This window comes from Hyperolius riggenbachi, chromosome 8 (genome assembly GCF_040937935.1).
Source record: "Hyperolius riggenbachi isolate aHypRig1 chromosome 8, aHypRig1.pri, whole genome shotgun sequence".
NCBI classification, from domain to species: domain Eukaryota; kingdom Metazoa; phylum Chordata; class Amphibia; order Anura; family Hyperoliidae; genus Hyperolius; species Hyperolius riggenbachi.
In genome coordinates this window covers 299312411-299318416 of record NC_090653.1, presented here as the reverse complement: position 1 = coordinate 299318416, position 6006 = coordinate 299312411, and the positions used below count along the sequence as shown (strand labels likewise).

The 6006-nt window shown below is 52.3% G+C and overlaps 2 protein-coding genes across 2 annotated transcripts in view; one reads left to right on the top strand and one right to left on the bottom strand.

Moving 5' to 3' along the window:
- The window catches only part of FAM163B (family with sequence similarity 163 member B), a 314838-nt gene that overhangs the window by 80410 nt on the left and 228422 nt on the right, over positions 1-6006 (top strand). The window lies entirely within an intron of this gene.
- Positions 1-6006, bottom strand: part of DBH (dopamine beta-hydroxylase) — a 93367-nt gene that overhangs the window by 45948 nt on the left and 41413 nt on the right. The gene's annotated exons all lie outside the window — the stretch shown is intronic.

Sequence of the window (6006 nt, the reverse complement as noted above, 5' to 3'; positions counted from 1 at the left end):
AGGGCTGCCAGGCAACTGGCAAATAAACATGGCAGCTTCCATGTATTTCTCACTTCAGGTGTCCTTTAATCTCTTGCCGCCCGCGTCACGCCAATGGGCGTGGGCGCGGCGGCAGTCCCAGGACCGCCTAACGCCGATTGACGTAAAGTCTCTGTTTTGCAGGAGATCGCGTGCAGGCTGCGCGCGCATCTCCTGCTTGGGGGGCGGAGTTCCGCCCCGCCTTCAGTCTCCGAGCGGCTATCGCCGCTCGGTAGACTGTTAGACGGCGTGATCGCCGTCTATTTACTCTGTGCAGCGCTGCGATCAGCAGCAGCGCTGCACTGGGGACAAGAGAGCGATCGGCTCTCATAGGCAGAAGCCTATGACAGCCGATCGCCGTAATTGGCTGGCTGTGGGGAGGGAGGGAGGGAGGGATGGGGTTTAAAGAAACAGCCTTTTTTTTTTTAAAAACACAAACGAAAATATTGATGTAAAAAAAAATAAACACGGGGGGGCGATCAGACCCCACCAACAGAGAGCTCTGTTGGTGGGGAGAAAAGAGGGGGGGGGATCATTTGTGTGATGTGTTGTGCGGCCCTGCAGCTTGGCCTTAAAGCTGCAGTGGCCAATTTTACTCAAAATGGCCTGGTCACTAGGGGGGTTTAGCCCTGCAGTCCTCAAGAGGTTAAAGGAAACCTGAACAAACTTAAAAAAAAAAAAAGTTTCACTTGTCTGGAGCTTCTGTAAGCCCCTTGTAGCTGCCCTGTGCCCGCGCCATCACGGGATGATCGCCCGCCGCTAAGTTTTAATGACCATTGCACCTGCCCAGCCCTAGCCATGCGCGTCATCATTTGTGCTCCTGCTGGGAGTGTCCTGCGCAGGCGCAGTATGAGGTCTGATGTGGAGCCTGTGTCCCCTGATATGTGGAGCCTGTCCCCTCCCCCGATATGTGGAGTCAGGCGGGGGTTAATGCTTTGCCACCGGGTTTCGGCACAGAGCTGTCAGGCAGTGATCGGGGAGCATAGCGGGTTGTCTGTGTCCCCCCATATGTGGAGCCAGGCAGAGGTTAATGCTTTACCATCTGGTTTCGGCACAGAGCTTTCAGGCAGTGATTGGAGAGCATATTGTGTTGTCTGTGTATCCCCCGATATGTGGAGCCTGTGTCCCCCCCGATATGTTGAGCCAGGCAGGAGTTAATGCTTTACCGCCTGGTTTCGGCACAGAGCTGTCAGGCACTGATCGGGGAGCATAGCGTGTTGTCTGTGTGTCCCCGGATATGTGGAGCCAGGCGGGGGTTAATGCTTTACCACCTGGTTTCGGCACAGAGCTGTCAGGCACTGATCGGGGAGCATAGCGTGTTGTCTGTGTGTCCCCGGATATGTGGAGCCAGGCGGGGGTTAATGCTTTACCACCTGGTTTCGGCACAGAGCTGTCAGGCACTGATCGGGGAGCATAGCGTGTTGTCTGTGTGTCCCCCGATATGTGGAGCCAGGCGGGGGTTAATGCTTTGCCGCCTGGTTTCGGCACAGAGCTGTCAGGCACTAATCGGGGAGCATAGCGTGTTGTCTGTGTGTCCCCCGATATGTGGAGCCTGTGTCCCCGATATGTGGAGCCAGGCGGGGGTTAATGCTTTCCCGCCTGGTTTCGGCACAGAGCTGTCAGGCAGTGATTGGGGAGCATATTGTGTTGTCTGTGTGTCCCCGATATGTGGAGTCTGTGTCCCCCCATATGTGGAGCCAGGCGGGGGTTAATGCTTTCCCGCCTGGTTTCGGCACAGAGCTGTCAGACAGTGATTGGGGAGCATATTGTGTTGTCTGTGTGTCCCCCGATATGTGGAGCCTGTGTCCCCGATATGTGGAGCCAGGCGGGGGTTAATGCTTTGCCGCCTGGTTTCGGCACAGAGCTGTCAGGCACTGATCGGGGAGCATAGCGTGTTGTCTGTGTGTCCCCGATATGTGGAGCCAGGCGGGGGTTAATGCTTTGCCGCCTGGTTTCGGCACAGAGCTGTCAGGCACTGATCGGGGAGCATAGCGTGTTGTCTGTGTGTCCCCGATATGTGGAGCCAGGCGGGGGTTAATGCTTTCCCGCCTGGTTGTCACAGAGCTGTCAGGCAGTGATTGGGGAGCATATTGTGTTGTCTGTGTGTCCCCCGATATGTGGAGCCTGTGTCCCCGATATGTGGAGCCAGGCGGGGGTTAATGCTTTGCCGCCTGGTTTCGGCACAGAGCTGTCAGGCACTGATCGGGGAGCATAGCGTGTTGTCTGTGTGTCCCCGATATGTGGAGCCAGGCGGGGGTTAATGCTTTCCCGCCTGGTTGTCACAGAGCTGTCAGGCAGTGATTGGGGAGCATATTGTGTTGTCTGTGTGTCCCCCGATATGTGGAGCCTGTGTCCCCGATATGTGGAGCCAGGCGGGGGTTAATGCTTTGCCGCCTGGTTTCGGCACAGAGCTGTCAGGCACTGATCGGGGAGCATAGCGTGTTGTCTGTGTGTCCCCGGATATGCAGAGCCAGGCAGGGGTTAATGTTTTCCCGCCTGGTTTCGGCACAGAGCTGTCAGGCAGTGATCGGGCCCCGGTACAGTGTTGTCTGTGTCCCCCCCGATATGTGGAGCCTGTGTCCCCGATATGCAGAACCACGCAGGGGTTAATGCTTTCCCGTCTGGTTTCGGCACAGAGCTGTCAGGCACTGATCGGGGAGCATAGCGTGTTGCTAGGTATCGCCAGGCTGCTATTTATAAACCCATTATATCACTGCGCTCATATTTAAAGACAGCTTGCGCTGAGGGTTTGCAGAAAGATATATTTATTTTTTATTTCGGAAATTATAGACGATTTTACACCTCCTGAATAATTTTCCAATCTGCTTCAATGTCATTAGCTAAAGAAGATTGACAGCCGGAGAGGAACGATCTGCAGAGACTGCCTGTTCAATGCTCTGCAGGATGGTGTGAGGGTGGCGGGAAGAGGGCGTGAAATTCCCCGCCCACCAATGCTGCATGGGGTTGTTAAATTCCCCACCCACCAATGCTGCATGGGGGCGTGTAATGCTCCGCCCACCAATGCTGCATGGGGGGCGTGTAATGCTCCACCCACTAATGCTGCATGGGGGCGTGTAATGCTCCACCCACCAATGCTGCATGGGGGCGTGTAATGCTCCGCCCACCAATGCTGCACGGGGTTGTTAAATTCCCTACCCACCAATGCTGCATGGGGGCGTGAAATGCTCCACCCACCAATGCTGCATGGGGGCGTGTAATGCTCCGCCCACCAATGCTGCACGGGGTTGTTAAATTCCCTACCCACCAATGCTGCATGGGGGCGTGAAATGCTCCACCCACCAATGCTGCATGGGGGCGTGAAATGGTCCACCCATCAATGCTGCACGGGGTTGTTAAATTCCCTACCCACCAATGCTGCATGGGAGTTAAAACCACACACACACTGGTGCTAAACCGCAACATTCTCCAGTCATTCCCATCCGCAAGTGAGTGACATGGAAACGCCAGCAAAAGTACAGACGTGGGGGTACAACACGGCCGGTTTAAGGGGCTTGGGGACTCTGGGGCACATTGAAGCGGAGGCCCTCTGCTCGAAAACCCATCCCCCCCCCCCTGCCTTGGCCATTACCTCCTTGCTCCCCGGGGCCCTTGCGTGTGAAGCAGCAACATGCGCTGGGTCATAGAGAAGGAGGAGGACAGCGTGGCCAGAGTGCCTGGACTGTGCAGCCTCCGCCCGCCGGGCCAGGTGAGTAATTACTGCTGCTTTACACGCAAGGGCCCCGGGGAGCAGAGCGGTAATGGCCGCAGGGGGAGGATTGGGGCGAGGATCTGGGAGTTTGAGCAGAGGGCCCCGCTTCAGTTTGTCCCAGGGCCCCCGGAACTCCTTAAAGAGAAACTCCAACCTAGAATTGAACTTTATTCCAATCAGTAGCTGATACCCCCTTTTACATGAGAAATAGAATGCTTTTCACAAACAGACCATCAGGGGGCGCTGTATGACTGATTTTGTGCTGAAACCCCTCCCACAAGAAGCTCTGAGTACCGCGGTACTCTGAGCAAACTGCCACAATGTAACAATGTTCACAGACAGGAATTAGCGGTTTACAGCTGTCTCTAAGGCCTAGTGCACACCAGAGCGTTTCGGCTGCGGTTTGCGATCCGCTTGCGGGTGCGGATCCGCTAGGGTAATGTATTTCAATGGGCTGGTGCACACCAGAGCGGGAGGCGTTTTGCAGAAACGCATACTCCCGGGCTGCTGCAGATTTTGGATTGCGGAGGCGTTTCTGCCTCAATGTTAAGTATAGGAAAAACGCAAACCGCTCTGAAAAACGGCACTTCAGAGCGGTTTGCCAGGCGTTTTTTGTTACAGTAGCTGTTCAGTAACAGCTTTACTGTAACAATACATGAAATCTACTACACCAAAAACGCTTCCCAAAACCGCAAAATGCTAGCTGAAACGCTACATAAAAATAAGAAAAAGCGTTTCAAAATCTGCTAGCATTTTGCAGATCTGCTAGCGGTTTTTGGTGTGCACCAGGCCTAACAGCCAAAACAGCTAGGAGCAGCTACATAACCTGCTCACAGTAAAAATGTCACCATGTAATACATGTCAGAATGTAAATCGGGGAAAGGAAAGATTTTACAATGAGCAAACACTGACTAAATCATTTATCCATAATTATGGTAAAAAATGAAGCACTTTTTTATTACATTATTTTCACTGGAGTTCCTCTTTAAACCAGCCCTGTCTAGTGGGTTACAGCCCCTAACAGGGACCGCAGTGACATTTGAACTTTTTGTCACATATATAGTACGGTATTCACGGAAATAAATGTGAACAAGTACCAGCGCATTTCTTGGGCCAGGAGAATCATATAATGTAATATCGGAGGTTGCCAAAAAGAATTGGAAGTTATTTCTCCCCGCCCTTATGCTTTGCGCATGCGCTAGAGCAGGCATGGGCAAACTCGGCCCTCCAGCTGTTAAAGAGAATCTGTATTGTTAAAATCGCACAAAAGTAAACATACCAGTGCGTTAGGGGACATCTCCTATTACCCTCTGTCACAATTTCGCCGCTCCTCGCCGCATTAAAAGAGGTTAAAAACAGTTTTAAAAAGTTTGTTTATAAACAAACAAAATGGCCACCAAAACAGGAAGTAGGTTGATGTACAGCATGTCCACACATAGAAAATACATCCATACATAAGCAGGCTGTATACAGCCATCCTTTTGAATCTCAAGAGATCATTTGTGTGTTTCTTCCCCCCTTCTGCTCTCATGCACTGAAGTTTCTGGCTGCTCTTTTCTTCCTGCAAACAGCTTTGCCCTTGTTTGAATTTCCTCAGTATGTGAAAGCCCAGCCAGCTCAGAGGACGATTTATCCAGCTAGTAAAAGATAAGAGAGAAGAGAGAAGCTGCTCTAATCTAAATAATACACAGGCAGTGTGCCTAGAGGGGCCTGGAGGGGGGAGATGCATCACAGAACCACAACACTGAAGAACTTGGCAGCCTTCCAGACACAGGCCGACAAGTCTGACAGGGGAAAGATACATTGATTTATTACAGAGACAGTGATAGTATAAAGTGCTGCAGTAAGCCAGAACACATTAGAATAGCTTTTGGAACTTGTAGGATGATAAAAAACAGGATGAAATTTTTGTTACGGAGTCTCTTTAAGGAACTACAAGTCCCACAATGCATTTGTCTTTATGAATCATGACTGTGGCTGTCAGACTCCTGCAATGCATTGTGGGACTTGTAGTTCCTTAACAGCTGGAGGGCCAAGTTTGCCCATGCCTGCGCTAGATGAAGCTTGCCCATGGTGGCTGATGACGACCGCCTCAGCTGAGGATCTAGAGTGTGTATACAGCACACAGCCCCCTCAGCTGCTAGGACAGCGATCTGCCTGGTGCATCGCTTCAGCCAAGTGATGGTGGAAAGCATTGCTCTACCCACCCAGCTACGGCTCGACGTACCTTCACTCTAGATAGCAACGGATCATGTCGCCCCCACACACTGCCAGATTCC